The 16857-nt window shown below is 54.6% G+C and overlaps 1 long non-coding RNA gene across 1 annotated transcript; it reads right to left on the bottom strand.

Annotated features, from left to right (window-relative positions):
* Window positions 1-821: 821 nt before the first annotated feature.
* LOC308179174 lies at window positions 822-16147 on the bottom strand. The gene is made up of 2 exons (XR_013940203.1): window positions 5526-16147; window positions 822-5403 (listed from the first exon to the last, which is right to left on the bottom strand). It is a non-coding gene; the product is annotated as an uncharacterized lncRNA (long non-coding RNA).
* Window positions 16148-16857: the final 710 nt, after the last annotated feature.

Genomic DNA, 16857 nt, shown 5'->3' on the forward strand with positions numbered 1-16857 from the left:
GGCGCCAGCCGAGCGCTAGGACGGAGCCTAGGACTTGCCTCCTTGCCTCCTGCTTACACATCAAGGGCGTGACGGAGGAGCCCTGCACGGAGCCCCGTCGGGCATCGCTGCCCCGGGGGGTGCCTCCAGCCCAGGGGCGCCCCCAGCACGGCCCCCGGGGGGACGTCCCTGCCCGGGGACACCCCACGCTGGCAGAGTCTGGGGGGACGTCAAGTTCAGTTTCAGGGCTTTTGCTCGCCGTTTCACCATAAAATAAGTAGCCCCGAAGTCCTCTTCTGCAGTAGGAGTTCTGCCAGATGCCTCCATATGAGAAACCTCAGAGCTGAATCAAGAGTGGACACAAGAAGGCATGTTGCTCTTCAATTTATTTTAACTATTATTGTGCCAAGCTATTTGAATGATTATGTCTGCAGAAGAAATTGCTGTACAGTATACTTTTTTTCAATCAAGCTCACGATTGCATTTTATCACTCTTTCTGTTAAAGATATGTTAGAGATTTCATTTTTGCTTCTAAAGCCACATCTCTGCAGAGGCCGTAAAACGTCTAATTTTTAAATACATTTAGAACAAAAAGGTTCTGAAGGCACCGAGTGAAATATCGTGCATCTGTGCCAGTCTGAAGGGGAGCGTGTTGCAGCAGGCAGCGCGGAGCTGGAAGTCACATTGCATTACCACCACGTGTCAAGTGCTGCCAGCAGCCCAGGGAGGACCCGCAGCAGCCGCGCTCACCCACGTGCTGCGTACAGACGCCGGTGCTGGGAGCAGCTGGGCACGGTGCTCAGCAGGCTGTGTGCACGAGACCCCGCGTAGCCCCTGAGGAGAAGGCACGACGGTGCTGGATTTGACCTTAGGGGCTGTGGAGGCTGCAGGAGCCCACGGCAGAAGCACAGACGGAGCTGTTCTGCTCTCTCTGTGTGAATGTCACTGTCTGTGTACGAGTAGCCCGGCCATTCGGGCTGCAGGCGCAGGGGATTACAGTTAGCTGTGTTAGACAAGCATTGGTGCGTTTTGTATGCTGCCTAACTTACAGCTTCCTCCTTACTTCTCCTCTTCTTACTTTCTCCTACTTCTCCTCCTACCTTCCTCTAACTTACATACTTCCTCCTCCTCCAGTCTGCTGGTACTTGATGGCCTTTTAATACGTGCGAGCACTGGAACTTGGTGACCTTGTGGCTGTTGGAAGCAGTATTTAAACATCAGCACCCACTGCCCTGTTCTGTTGGGTGTGCTGAAGCAAACAGAACAAAACAGTTTGGTTCGCTTGTGTAGAAGGCTTGGATGCAAAAGGGATTCTTTCTGCAGTCCCTGGGTGCTGAGCGGCGTTCTGGGGGAAAAGAAGTGCATGGCTGGTGCTGAAAAAAGCTGAAAGTGTAAGAGAATTTGTCTGGTCACGGTGGAATTACCCCTGGCAGGGGTCCTGCCCCATGCCTGTGCTTCACTCGCATCCCACTCCAGCTTCAGGGGCCCCGTGCTGGTTCCCTGCCCAGAGCCGATTTTCTCCTCGCCAGCCCGCGGTTAGACGGGAACAGCCCGTGGCCGCCGAGTGCCTGCGGGCTGCCCGGTGCCTGTGGGCGCGCTCACGGGGCTGCCCTGCCAGCTGGAAAGCTGCAGCCCTGGGAGCTAGCGTCATGCTCCCGTGTCGTCCTTTAAATTGTTTAGGGGGTGGGTGCTCCACTGCTTGTTTCTGGCATTTCTATCATTTTCCAGATTTCCAGTTTCCTTACTAGCAAGGCAAGCCTAAATTCGGAGCCTTGCAGTGCCCTTCTGGGCTGCGTGGGGCCTGTGTTTTGTCCACCTACGTTTTTCTCATGATGAAAGCCAACCTTGGTGCTGAACAGAGGGGCTGAGAGGCTTTGCACTTCTTTTCAAAAACAGCATAAGATGACAGAGGGCTGCACTGACCGGGGGCTGCGGGCGGTTCGAACGCCGTCACAATTGGGCAGAGCCGCTTTGGGGAAAGGTTTGCTTTACCCAGACAAGGCAAGTGTTCTGCTTGGAGGCTGTGTGGGAAAACCACCTCAAAACCCTCCTGGCAGGGAGATGGCCGGGCCGGGCTGCCGTGAGCTCTCGAGGGGCATGGGCAGCACTGCCCGCGCTGCTGGGGCCGTGGGGCTGGCGGGGGCAGCCCGGGACCTGCCCGCAGCCGGGGTCTGTGCCCCGACACGTGTAAATGAGCGGCTCCGAGCCGGGGATGATCCCGGGCGTCAGGGAAAAAGGGTAGTCTTTCCGAGAGACCAACAACAACAATTATCAATGTAGATGTTAGTGTTTTTATCACTCGAAGCCTTTGGAGTGGTTTTCAATTGGGACCCGGTGTTTATTCAGAGAGATCCTTGCTGCTGTGACCTTCCTGAACTGCCACATTCCTTTTAATTATGATTGGCAGCTCATGGAAATTTGGGCCCTTGATTGGCAGCTGAAGGAACTTTCTTCCTTCCCACAATTCTTCAGGTTCCTTCCCATCAATAGACATAATGTTGGCTACTTTTCTGGGATAAATAGCAACCTTTGCCCCCCTCCTTTATTTGGCAAACGCTCAGCACTTCATTCTTTTCAGAAAGCCCCTTGGAATGCAGCTGAGAAGGGCCTCAGCAGCGCTGCCCTCCTCCTCTCCTCCTCTGCTTCTCCACATCTTTCCTCCTCCTCCTCCTCTCCTTCTCCTCCTCCCTCTGCTCCTCACCGCCCGGCTGGGACTTTTGTGCGAGAGCAAACAAAGGCTCATTGGCAACACTTCTGGATTTCATTTCAAAATACATTTGTCACTCTGGAATAAAATAAACTGATTTTTTTTTTGCCCCCCCTTTTTTTTTTTTCCTTAACTCCTCCCTCTCAGGTTTCCCTGCAAGCAACTCTGGTACTGGAGCTGTTGGACAAATACGTGCAAAGGGTAAATGAAGGCGCGTGCTTGCTCCCGGGTCAGCTCACTTCATCTTCACCCTGCTGGGGTACAGAGCGACTTCCACGCTCGGTGTTCTCAGGCAGCCGGGTGGTTCACAAGGGAACGGCTCCTCATGGATCCTCACGGCTCCTCACGGCTCCTCACGGCTCCCGGGGGCTTCCCGGGGCTGCAGGAGGAACCAGCCCTTGCCTCAGCCTCCCGAGCCCTGCCAGCACCCAGCGACCGGCAGCCCGACCCCACTTTTTATTCCCTTTTCAAAACCACCACGGCGATGTAAAAGCTCAGATCACAGCCAGGATGCTCCGGCTCGTGGGCAGCACTGCCAGTGCCGTTGGCTCTCAGGGAGCGGGGTGACTGCTGGACGGGGAGCTGGGCGGGGGTCCGGGGGTGCCTGGGGCAGGGGCTGCCCTGCCGCGGCCGTTCCCTCCCCGGGCAGGCACCGCTCGCTGCGTTTCGGCAATTAAACGAAGCTCAGCCCTGGCTCCTGAGAGCTTCTTGTGCTGAACAATAGGCAGCTACACAAGGATTTGGGAAATGATGAAGAGAATGCTTGAAGGTTGTATTTGGAAGGAATGAGGGGGCTCCCAGGCTGCAGAAATTGCTTGTGTGCACAATACAGACATTCACACTTTTCCATCAGCCCCAAACCGGAGTGTTTTAAGGACAGATGAGAGGCCTCGAGATTTTCTGTCTTCCTCGAGAGCAGGCAGGAGCCCCAGCACCACGCCCTCGTGGGAGAACTTCGTTAATGTTGGGTGGGGAAATGCTGGGAGGGGGCGACAGGGAGAAAACTGCACCGGGAATAGTTATTTACTGTTAAATTTAAAAGGGGCTACTTCAAAACGACATTTTTATCCGATTGTTTTAATGCTCCTGTCTATTTTTATTCCAAGCTGTTTCACAGTGCAGGAATTGCTGAAAATTCTAAAAATAACTGATACCAGCAGTAAACAAATTTTACTGGGGAGTTCTGTCATTTAAATGCAACTTAAAATTTCATAAGTATTTTTTTTAAAATTATAAAATAAGAGGCATTTTATGAATTTTCTTCTAAAAAAACCTCCTTTTTGGAAATGCAAAGCAAACTCACAAAATTTCTTTTAGCATTGAGTAGAGGCTTTGCAGCCAGATATCTTGACAAGACAGTTGCAGGAAGTTAGTAAGATTCATAAAAATTTGCTCCATGATTTTTTTCCCCTTCCTTTACGAGCTCTTGATAGCTGTTTTCTGCTAAATACACTTTTTTTTTTTTTCTTCAAAGTTTTGGTTAACTTCCAAGCATCTGGGTTGATTCTGTCTCTTAATTCTGTGATTTATGGGATTAAAAAAAAGCAATGTCCATTTACAGCTGGCTGCTGGGCGCGAGGTGGGTTGGCTCGGCCTCCCAGGCCATCCCCGGTGGCTGGCTGCGCTGCTGAAGCTCAGGGGCTCTCGAGGGTGGCAGCGGGGGCCGGGGCTGCAGCGGTTGCCTCCGCTTGTCACGTCCCCATACCGCGGGCAGGCACCGCAGGTGCGAACACATGAGAGGGGAAAAGCAGCGGCGCAGACGGGCGCTGAGATGTTATTAATGGCAGCGCGTCTTCCCCGGTGTTATTTGCAGTACAGGAACTGTACAGAGCCACAGCCACAAGAGCCAAAAAGGGTCTCTTGCATAACCCCGTCTGCTTCCGCCACAGGCAGGATTTTGTTCTCAGGTCCAGACCCTCGCAGCACTGCATTTCAAAGAAACCTGGCCCCAGCTGCTCCCGGCCAGGGGCTGAGGTCTGGCTGCAGAGGAAGCCAGGCGGGCTCAGTCCCGGCCACGGGGGCTGCCGGCCGTGGGGATTTACAGTGCAATAAATTGCGTTAATTGGTGGCAGATACAGAGGAGGCGATCTGGGACTTCGGTTTCCTACGGCAAACAAACATTCTGTGATGTGAAGTGAGCTGCTCTCGTGTTGATGACACCCAGCAGAGCGGCTGGGGCCAGGCTGGGCTGTGCCCTGCGCCCTGCGCTGCCGCTCCCTGCTGGCATCTGCCTGCGTCCCCCATGTCCCCTGCGCCTCGAGCTCGGCCCCTGCTGCCAGCCCTGCTGCTTGCTCTTGTCCTCCCCCCACATCCCCGTCCAGCTCGAGCCGTTGCTTTCTCCCCGCACGGCTGCAGGAGCAGCAGAGATCCGTGCCACCTCTGCCGCCCGCCTCTGCCCCGCACAAACGCCTTCCCAACGCCTGCAGCTCGCATTGGTGTAAGTAGATCCAAGGGCACAGGAACCAGCAACAGAACTGCTCATCAGTTCATCTCTCACTATCATTCATGAGCTCTGCCAAAGGCTTTTTGCATTTTGGGTAGTCGATATGAGCTCTTGCCAGTATCCGTCCTGATCCACCCGGTACTGGAAGAGCCGTGCCGGCAGCGGGCCCTGGCCACGGGCAGGGAGGGGGAACCTCCCCCCAGGCAGAAGCCCTTCTTCGCACAACTTTGAGGAATGTCATTATCCCACACTTCTGTCAGATTGGGTTGAAATCTGCCAAGAGATTAAGAAGTTATTACAGCAGACATGTAGCCAGGTACAGACAGGCATGGACAGCCTGATCACGTAAATTGCATTTCATTAGAAAACGAAGCTAAAACCGTGCTGGATCTCACCTTCCTCTCCACACGGCTTAATTTTGCTTCCCCTTTCCATGCCTGTGCTCACTGGACAGACTGGTTCCAGTAATTTCTGATTGCTTCCAACTCTTCTCTAAACTCTTTCTGGCTCAGCTCTTGCCCCACGAGTGCAGAGCAAGCAGTCCTCCCAGGGCTGTTCCTGCCCACGGAGCTTCACAGGGTGTGGAAATGCTAAAACAGCAAGCGAGAAATAAGGATGGGCAGCAGAGGGAACGCAGAAACGTTGCTTAGGTTCTTGTGGATGGGACCAAGCGGTGAATGCCCACTTGGAGCAGGTAGCGAGGGACGTGGGGGTGAGCAGGAACGGTGCAGCTGTGCTGGTGGCCGAGGGACCCAGAGAAGCCGTGAGCCTGCCAGTGCACGGGACAGCCGGCCTGGTGGTGGGCGGTGTGGGGGGTGGTGGGTGACTTCTGGGTGTGCCAGGGCTCTGCACTGCCTGGCGTTGGAGGAGAGGGGTGCTGGAGCCAAGGCTGGCTGGGGCTCCGCTGGCAGTGCTGAGCTGAAGGCACTGCGCGGCCACCGCCTGTCACTGACACAAGGGACAGCCCGCCTCCCACCTCGCAGCGCCTCCTTCGCTCACCGGGGAACGCTCCTCAGCTTCACTGCCCCGTGCTGTAAGGGTGGCACCTCTCCTTCATCCCTCACCCCCTTCCCTCCTTCCTCATGCCCACTGCCAGCCCCGTCCTCGAGCAGGAGCCGCTGTCCCCACGGCCAGCCCTGCTCTCAGACCCAGCGCCTCCCTGCCCAGCACGCCCCTGGCTGCCGACTGCCCCCGGCCGCAGCGCTCGGCTGCTTTGCTGGCCCGTGCCTGTGTTGGGGTCCCTCTGCAGCACCGTGACTCGGCAGCTTGCCCTCTTTTACACACAGACAATTCCCCTGCTCCATCTTTCTCGCAGGCTGTTCTGGCTGCTCTCAGAGCAGGCCTCCCCCCTGCGCGGTGCTGGAGGGCACGCAGGATGCGGCCTCTCTGGAGATGCTCCAGTGCGGTGGGCAGGGAGAATCCCAACGGCACAGCGCGGCGGCTCCGCCAGCTGCACACCCGCAGAGCCGGAGCAGCTGTGCCCAGGGGGATGTCCTGCCCCTGCCCCTGCCCCTGCCCCTTCCCCTGCTCCTGCCCTGCCCTTGCCCTGCCATCCTGCCCGTCCTCGCCACAAACCCAGCATCTCGGGGGTGCAGGCACAGCTGCTTGTTGGTTTTCTGCCCGCTAATGAATCAAGTCAGCTCCAAGTTCAGCTCTTTACTTTCTTTTGCAGGGTTAGTTTTCTTGGTTCCTGGGAAATCCAGGTCATGCCAGAGGTGATGCCATTGAGGGTGGGAGTCAGTGGCTGGGCACAGAGGATCGGCCCCACCCGCCCCAGGGACCTGTGATGTTGTCCCAGTTTTCCTCTCGGGAATGAGCAGTTGGTGTGAACCTAAAGGGAGGGAGCCAGCAGGAGGGGAAGGCACAGCAGGCAGCCCAGGACCTGGCTTGGGGAGGGCTCAGTGAAACTGGGTTTGCTCTTATCAGAAAGTGCACGGTGTGATTGTCTCCTAACGCTGTGGTAAGGCCAGAATGTGCCTGGGCTTGTGCTGTGCAAAGTGCTGAGTAGGGCCAGTGGGCCAGGCACGCTGGGTGATGGAGTCTTGGCAGAACAAACAAGAAGATGCGCAGAGCCACTGCCTCAGCACCGAGACAGCCAGGGCTGGTTTGGCTTAGCTAATTGGAGAAAGAATAGGGCAATCCTGCAGAGAATCAGCTCACACTGCGAGGGTCTGTTGTCAGTGAGGAGAATGGGACTACTGGTCCTTGTTTAATGAAGGAATTTCCTTGCAAAGAGGCAGAGACTGAAAAGAGCAAAGGTGATGCTGGCCCTTGGCGATCCCTGCACACATGTGCAGGATGACTCTCATGACCCCTTTTGTGCAGCATCTCTCGGTGTGAAACTGCATCGGGCAAAGGCTAAGAAAAGCAGACGAGGAAGAAGAGGGCTTGTGCTCCAGCGTGGCCAGCAGTCCCAGCCATGGCTGCGTTCCTGCTGTGCCAGGCACTGCTTAACATGGAGCTAAAAGCACTCATCATCCCAGAAAGCTTGTTAGTAGAGCTAAGTCGCAACAGATGGATACAGACGGATGGGGAGAGGAGGAAACAACAAGGCAATACCAGTAGCATGATGTGCGCTCACTAAAGCACAGCAGCAGTCTAGCTTGGGAGGCAATGGAGAATTTCAAGGAGCATTTTGGTTCCTTTGGGATGCTCACAGGTGGTTCGTCTGAAGCATGACAGCCAGCACGAGACAACACACTTGTTTGGAAACCCAGCAAATGGCTGATGAGAGGAGCAGTGCTCGCCTGGTCCTGGTGCTGGGAGCAGGGCAGTGCCAGCCCTGCACGCAGTGTGTGGTGCGTGGCGTAGGCAGAGCAGGCCGTGCCCCACTCCCCTCGCTGCATGGCCAGGCATGGTCAGAGCACTCCCCGTTGGCCCCAGAGGATTTCATGTGCAAACAACGAAACCGCAAGGTGCACCTCTGCAGAGCCTTGCTGGCTAAATGCTGCCCGTCCTGCTCTCAGCGCTGGCACCTGAGGCTGTGGCACCGCTGCTGAGGGCAGTGCAGGCTGGGCTGGCTGCTGCTGCTTTAAAGCCACTTTGTAGAGCCCAGGCCAGGCTCAGAGAAAACCCATCTCTTGCTCGGTCCCTGCGAGGTTGGCTTGGCACCGGGCTGCCCAAGGAGCGAGCTTCTGGGTGTCGGAGGAGCTGGTGCTCAGGAGCATCTGTGCCTCAATGCTGTGCCGTGTTGTCCTCGCTCCATGCTCCTTGTCCAGGCTGGAGCTGTGTGACCCAGGGTCGCAGCCAGCTCAGGCCATGGGCAAGGCTTTCCCAAGGCTTGTGCAGCGTGGCCACTGATAGCCACGCTGCAGTGAGCCCCCCTTGTAGCCAACGGCACTGGCACAGGCAGCACGCCTTGATGTGCTGTATATTAAGTGGAGTGGCAGCTGCGATATTGCCATCTAAAACTAAGTACAAAATTTACAGCAGTAAATTCTTCTCTCTTCAGGGTGGTTAATTATCTTAATTACTTTTATTATCTTTTATCTTTTAAGATCCTAAATTGCTTATTTCTGCTTGTGTTGCCAAAGGGGGTTGCATATTTTTTACTGGCACACGCTGTGCAGCAGCACCGATATGTGTGTCTGCGTGGTACACTTTAAAAGAACTTTGATTTATACAAGACTTCTCCTTGGGATTTTAATTGTACTAAATAGGGAAAACAAAGTTCAGTGAAATATTGACTGACTGAAGAGCTGACAAGTGGCTCTTTCCCTTTGTTTGCCGCAGGGATGGAGCCACTCCGGCTGCCCACCGGCCCACAGGGAGGGGGTTTTGCTTTCTGGGGCCGTGAAGGTGGCGGCCTCCCAGCCACAGCCAGCCCCGCACCGCGTCTGAGGGGCACCCAAGAGCGCGGGGCCTGGGGACGGCTCCCTCCCTCCCATCGCCTCCTGTGCAAACACCCAACCTCGAGGGAACCCCTTCCCTCCCTCCTTCCTGCTTTCCTTGCCTTAGCAGCGCTCCTCTTGTTCCTTTTTGGGGAAAGAAACCTTCAGCGAAGCTGCCTCGGCCCCTGGGGAACAGCCAGAGTGGAGCTGAGCAGCAAACAACCCAGCTCCAAGGAGAAGCTAGGAGGGAGGCAGGAGGAACGGCATCTCCACCCCACAGAGGGACCTCTCTAAACGCTCCCAGGTGCTTTTCAAATGGAACTGGAGGTTTCCTCTACGTCTGCTTTCAATGCCGAGCACACGGAGCCCAGGGGGAAGCCAGCGACAGCAAGGGTTGCCCAAACTCTGCGTGTGCTAAAGGACCTTGTCTTATGGCATTCAGCTGACAGCGAGGGAAGGAGAGCTTTTCATGTGCAAAACAAAGGCAGAGAGTGGGCTTTTCTTTCTGTGGTGCTAGGAAGCGTACACTGAATGCCGTGCACCCCTGGCGAAGAGGGGCAGCTCTCAGCTCTGAACAATCACGACATGAAAGGCAGAGAGGGGTGGAAAAGAAGTCTTCCCTTCTCATTAGAGCACATTAGTCTGTAGCCTCTTTGGCAGTGATTATGGGGAGCTCCCTGTCACCCAAGTAGAATTGTGGATGTAATTACTCCAAGAAATGTGTAATCCTGCACCTCGCAGATATTTTTTTCTGTCTCCCTTGCCCCTATCTTTTAATAGCAAACAGCAACAGAAATGTTACAGCCCGCTCGGCTTCCTCCCGATTTACCTCACTGCCTGCCTGCTGTCAGCTGAAATTTATGCTTTGGTTTAGGAGCAATTTTTAGTTTGGAAGCATTGTCCTGCTGCCACGCGCCATAAATAACCCCGCACACATCCGCTTCCTGCCCGCCCGCGGGGTGCTCGGGGCGCGGCGCGTGGGCGGCTGGAACCTGTCCTCAGCCCGGTGTCCCCGTCCGTCTGTCCTGCTTGAGCCGTGGGACAGCCGGCAAGGGTGGCGGGGCACAGCGCAGGTCGCTCCCAGCCATGCCGGGGTCAGCAATGCCTCCGGCACCCCCGCTGTTGGCTCCTTGCCCCCTGCATCCCCGCAGCGCTGCTTCCGTGCCCCCGGTGCTGCCCAGCCCGGTGCTGCCAAGGTGCTGGACCTGCAGCTCCCCGGCATCCTCCTGGTAACCCGCAGCACAGCCCCTTGTGCTTGTGCGGAGTGCTTTCAATGCAGGGAAACACAGCCTGGAGCTGGCCTGGGATCCTCGCCACCCGCAGCAAGCCCAGGAAACGAGCTGTTTGTTCGAAGGGGTGTTTCTGCAGGCCGAAGGCAGTGACGTGGTGACAAAGACCAGCCTTCTGTGTGAGCAGATATGTGCGCGCCGCACAGGTCGCGTCTACCCACCCAACGGGAGGGTGCATTGTCTGTGCATTTGTAGCCAGCACGTGAAAAGCGTTGAACACCAGGGATGCTGCCCCGTGCAGTGTTCTTCTGTGCTGCTGTGGTGCTTGGAGAGGCAGCTTGGGACGGAGATTGGGGCCGCCGGTGTCTGACCCTCTTGTGTGAGCCACCATCGAGAGAGACAGGGAGTGTTGCCATCTGTGCAAAAGCCTGCTCTGGGGTATTGGAGTTTGCTTATATGTAGTTTTGGTTTACCTGAGGACAAGAAAAAGGCACAAAAGCATCAAATCAGAGCAAAAAGTTTAATTGGGAGCTTCCATGTGTTCTTCTTAGCAAGGATGCTCACACTAAAAGCAAACGAATTCAGGACACAGTTTATCTGTGAAACCGGCTGCTCTGTTATCGCAGAAAGCAAAATGGTAGCAAGCAGACAACTCCTGATTAGCAATATTGGGAAGGGTCCTTTTCTCATCACAGTGGATAACTAGGAGAGCTGTGCACACTTTTTATCTTTTTAAAAAAGTGGATAAATAGTATCATAGAGGAGCTGCCACAGGCATGACTATCCAGACACTTCGCCATTGTTTTATTTTGTAAAGGGGGCATTTCTTTATTTCTTTAGCCTCCTGATTTCTTTTCTCCTGTCAGAGAGAAAACAATAGCAAGGGAGGTGAGAGGAAACAATACTCATCCTCACCCCCAGCAGAAGGTAACGCACGGAGGGCTGCGGCGGTGAGCGACTTCACGGCAGCGCTTGCTCCCACGGCCACACGCTGGCACTTCAGATGCACGAGAGACCTCGCAGGCTGCCTCGAGCCCCGTGGTCCCAGCACCCCGCGGCAGAGCCGGCCGTGCTGCGGGGAGCTGTGTGCCGCACGGCTCCCTGCCCGGTGGCCGCAGGCTGGGCGCTCTGCTCCGGGGCCGCTCACGCTGCTTTAGGCGTTGGTTCAGTCCACAGCCAGGGAGCAGTTCATTAGGGCTGCGATGCTTTCACCAGATGTTCCCATCCTGGAGGCAGTCGCTGCCAAGTGAGCAATGAGGGCATCTCTGCCACGAACCAGGCCCTGTCCCCACGGCAAAGCAAACCTCGGAGGTGGCCGGCAAGCGGCTGGGGCAGCGCCAGTGCCAGCCCGAGGTGAGGGTGAGGCCCTGGGCACGCTCCTCTGCCAGGGTGGCAGCTCCACGGCCTGCCTGTGCTCTCTGCAAAACATACTGAATAATTTTAATGATGAAGCCGCAGCCGTGGTGTTCATTTTAAGGACATGCAGTGGTCATGAAAGTAACTTTACCAGCGGCATCTCAGGAAGACAGCAGCCCCGCGGGGCAGCTCCTGGACGTCAGGAATGGGAATTGTGGCTGGGAGCTTCAGAGTTGCTCAGCACTGCTTCACCCTGCTCCCATCAGCAGCTCTGCAGGCTGCCCTGGGCGGCTCGGCCGGCTCTGCCAGCGCCGGTGGGCACGTGGAGGGGCCCCGACTGCCCGGGAGCCGGGCAGCTGCAGCACGGCAGCAACTGCTGCACAGCTCAGATGTCGCAGGGCAGCAGCAATTTGGACAGAGGCACTTGCACGTTTGTAAGACCTGTTTCCAGAACTCAAAGCATGTGAAAGAATTTCCCTTCAAAATTAAACACATTGTGAGAGAAAGAGAGGCCACAGTGTCATTGTCTCACGGAGCATCAGCTGCCTGGGGAGCTGCTGCACGCCCGGGCAATCTTTGGCCAAGGTGCCTGCAGCTCGCACGGAGCACAGCGGCCACGTCCAGCTGCCATGCCCCAGGGCTGGCACACGGTGCCCCGGCCAAGCCCCGATGCTCCAGAAGGCAGCTTTCCCTTCCAGGGTGCTCTGTGCGGGAAGACAGCGACATCGGGATCCGCTATTCGTTTTAAATTGCAAACTTTTCAACTGGAAAGGAACAATGGGGAAAAATAAATGTGCCCAGGTCGACTTCCATGTTTAAAAGTATCCCATGTCTTTAAGGCAGTGAATTTTAAAAAGGCACATAATTAGCAGGCTGCTTCCTCGTCTGTATTCTTCTCGTCTGCCTGCCCACATAAACATTCGGCACACAGCACTTCCAGACACTTTTTAATAGAATCGCTTAAAACAATTAATTACCAGAGTTTTCATTCAAGCTGCAGTGGAAAAGATACGCCGGCAATAAAAGGCATTTATTCGTTGGTTTCTGGAGGCCTGTTTGTTATTAACATGTAAATTAAATCATCACAGATGTTCCATTTTTAATCTGGGGATGTGAAGTGCAGGGCTAACCACGGCCCAAACAGCCTGATTTTATTACACACACATTCATTAGGAACCAGCAGTATTATTGGATATCATTTTTCTTTGATGCATTTTTTAAACCAATTATCGGTATAATTTGTTCATTTCCCTCCCTATTTGTTTTTCTCTTGCCATTTGTGTCAGGATTCTCCAATCAAGGACGATTGCTCTGGCTCCTCGTGGCCTCCCCGCTCGCTGCCAGCCAGCGCCTGCACGCAGCCCGCGCCACGTTCTGCTGGGCATGGGTGGGAACGGGTCTGGCCCCCCGGAGAGCAAGAGGAGGAAGGAAAGTGGCTTGCCATGCACCAGCAGCAACAGACCGTGGGATGTGGAGCACTGGAGAAGCGTGCTGTGGAAATGCAGCCCAGCGTCCTTCTGGAGAGCCATGCTCCCGCGTGGGAGGGACGCAGGGATGGGGACAAAGCCAGACCCTTGCAGCGTGGGGTCCAACAACGATGACAGCTCTGCCACGGGTGGGTTTCACTGCTTCTGCTGCAGAGGCAGCTCTGCATGGCTGGAGGAGGAAGGCTTGGTGTGCCTCGTCCCAGGCAGAGCTTTCCAGACCTCACCAGGAATGGGACGGGGACACGCTGCCATCAGCCGTCAGCCAGACTGCGGCTACTGACACCTGCCCCTGGATGCTGACCGCTGCTCTCCGGGAAAAACTGAGCCACGGCCCGGCAGGGGAGCGGGGTGCTTCAGCAGCTCTCCCCGCAGGCTCCCGTGCACGCCCCCCACACGGGCTGTCCCCCAAGGCTCCGTGCTGCACGCCCTCCTGCCTCCCCTCCAGGCCGCTGTGGAGCCTTGGTAGCCCCCGGAGAAATTCTTGAAATGCAAATGGTTTCGGATTGCATGCAGCCCTGCGTTGATGCAGTGAATCTAGTCCAGAGATAATTGTGGTGCAAAAGGTTGATTTAGCCTTAAGGAGAAAAAGTAGTCTGCCTCCTGCACTGCCTTTCGGAGAGCTGGCATCTTGCACACAGGCAGGGATGAGAAGCAGCAATGCTGCAAAGAGGCTCTGCCTTTGGGTAAGGGACTCCCTCTCCCATCAGGAAACCTTTAAGCAAAACATCGCACAATCTCAGTCTGACTAGCAATTTCACTTTAATTTTTTGGTTAGTTTGTTCTGGGTTCTGCAAACAAAACTCCCATCAAATCCGTGCATGGAGCAAGCATCATTTCACTTGGGGAGGTTTGCCACAGAGGCAGCGAAAAATCTCTCTCAGGAGGAGGAATAGGAAAATAGTTTGGTCAGCCACGAAATGTGTTAATTCCTGTGGGAACAGCCCTGTGTGCATAGACCTCACACCTTAGCACAGGCTCGACAGACCCCTGCTGTGCCCTCTGGTTGCTACCAAAAGCATTTACCGCTGGCAACAAAGGACATCTTGGAGGTTAGATCAAGACAGAAATGATGCATGTGTCAAACAAGCGTTTCTTGACCAATGCAACTCACAGACAAATCAAGACAATTTAAATGCAGTTAAAACCATTAATGACAACAACTGCACAAGCCAATTGGATAAGGATTCAGGAAATGAGTAGTCATTTACACATAAATGTGAGACCGTCTGAGAGAGGGCTTATGAAAAAGTTCACACAAATCACGTGGCCTGACTTTGCACAGATTATGCATTTAAGAAATAACGAAGAATAACTCACAGATGCCATAGGCTGAAAATGAACACTTTAGAAAGAAATAAGATATTATTCAAAATGTCTGCTGCCTCCATTTCAACTTGGTGGCGGTTTGAGCCGAAGGTTTTGAGCTGTGTGCTAAGAGATGCAGCAGATGCAGAGATCCAGCAGCCAGACAAACGCCAGCTAAAGCTGTGATGATACAAATGGGATGATATTGGAGACTCTTCTTCATCTGAGCAAAAACAAGCTTTGTGAGACTGTGAAATACATAAATATTTAATTTTACCTGGAATAATTTTCTAAAGTGAAAAGACAGTTTTTCTACCCAAAGAAACTAACATTTCACCCTGGCATGCTGCTCATGCGAACACAGGCGTTTTTCTGAAAAACAGATAAATTGCTACTGGGATCTAATTCACAAAGATTCTTAAAAAACAACAACAACAACAGAAAACAGACAAAAACAAAACCACAACCCCGAAGCAGAGGGAAAGTGGAATACCTGCAGTAACAAAATTAACATTTTTTCAGCCAGGCCTAGCCCCGTGAGCGCCCCCCACGCCTCGTTTCGCTCTGTGTGTGCTGGGCAGCACGGGAGGCTTTCAGGGGGTGCGTGGTGACCGCACGTAGGTGGCACTGGCACCAAACCCGTCCCTCCTCCATGCCTACAGTTCTTCCCCGGAGGCTGGGGAGTGCAGTGGCATCCCCACACAGTGGCATTGGCCTCCTGCGGGGCCCTGGTTCGGCTCTGCCCCATCCGTCCCGTCCGGTCCCACCCATCCCAACCCATCCATCCTGTCCTGGTGCGCATCCAGAGCCCTCTCACCCGCGGCTCGGCTGCTCCTTTTTGTGGCAGCCCAGTGTCCTTGCCCTGACAGCTATGGGAGCGGGAGGGCGGGGGAGCCTTGCAGTGACCAAAAAAGTCTTGAAAATGCTTTCATGCTAAAAATCCCATATTTGACAGAAGTGTGAGATACCTTGAGGCTTTCTATTGATTACCTGGGAACAGGAGTGCACCAGCGCTTTGAGCTGTCACAGTTCCAGGCATTTCTGAAAACGATAGAAGACTGGAACAAAAACACAACTAAGGCTCCTGACACAGTGTGTTAAGCAATAAAACATGTTTAATTGTGTTGTCTTAAGGCTATAACCATTCGCTGGCTGAAGGTCATTCACTACCCGTACCGCCAGTGGGAAAGAGGTGCTCTGACAGGTGGGATCCAAATAGGAAACAGATATCTGCGAGATTACGGCGTGAATGACACTGAGATGCCAATGATGGTGTAGTTAAAGGAAACAGGACAAGCAGCAGGCAGGACATCTCCTGGCTGGCGGATCTATAAAGGGGATGTTATAGACACAGCTAGTAAGTGGGGGCAAGATCAGATTCAATCAAGTATCCTCTGCGGCCGTCTCATCACCACACGGCCTCTTCAGGACGTGCTTGCCTCCTGCCCCGCGAGCGGAGGGCTGAAGGCTACGAAGTGCAGAGCACCCCCATCGCCCATGGGGGCCGAGCAGGCTCCTGGTGGGAGCTCACCTCTGCACAGGGACCCTCCTGCCTCCCGCCAGGGTGCACCGACACCATGCCCAGCCACCCTGCAAGCACGGAGATGGTGCTGGGCCAGGAGGCCATCTGCCGGGCTCCGTGTCTAAAGCCTCCGTGTCTAAAGCACCGGGAGCCTGGAGCCTCGCAGGCACTTGGCTCATGGGCAGAGGTGCAGAGGGCTCCCCTAGGCAGGCGTCCAAGAATCAGTTCCTGGGAACAATCCACTTTAACAGTTCATTAACCTCCTTAATAAAATGGCCCGAGCTAACATTTCCTTCCACACGACTCTGGACTCCGACCTTTTAGATTGCAGTAGAGCTGTCTAGAAAAGGCAGACCTCCTGTAAGAGGAGGCTACTGCAATGGAAAGGAAAAAAGGCGAACATGACAAAAAGGCTGGAAGCAGGTCCCCAGCCAGCTTCCTGCCCCACAGCAGGAACAGCCCGGAGTGGCCCCTTGGATCTGATGGGAGAGGCAGCGGCTGCTGCCTTGTCTGGGCATGAAGGATCCAGTCTTCTGAGATTTTGAGTCCAGGAAACCAGAATGATGAACTGGAGCAAAGCATGGAGAACACTTGAAGGAGTGGATTTGTATTTATTGCTGCTGTTTTTCTAGCACCGTTTGGCTTTTTGTTTAGAGACATCAGGTGGTGGGGACTGGAAAGCTGCAGGAGGGAGCAAGCAGGCTGTAGCCTTTGCAGTAGTCAATCCAAGAGTATGAACTCAAGCCATTTCCACACGAGGCTTGTCTGGAAGCTTAAATCAGGAGCGCACAGGGTTGCCAGGCCCAGAAGGGGAAATAACTGAGGAGGACCGTGTCCTTGGTGAGCAAGGAGAACATGGGGGCACTGTGTCAGTGCCTGTTCTGATCTGGAGATATTTCAGCACAGAGTGATTCTGTTTTCCAGGGTGAGAGGCATCATGACCACAAAGTGAGAATTTGGGAAGAAATTACAGATGTTCCTGGCCCTAGATGCTGCCT

Source organism: Anser brachyrhynchus (assembly GCF_964034855.1).
Source record: "Anser brachyrhynchus genome assembly, chromosome: 17".
Classification (NCBI taxonomy): domain Eukaryota; kingdom Metazoa; phylum Chordata; class Aves; order Anseriformes; family Anatidae; genus Anser; species Anser brachyrhynchus.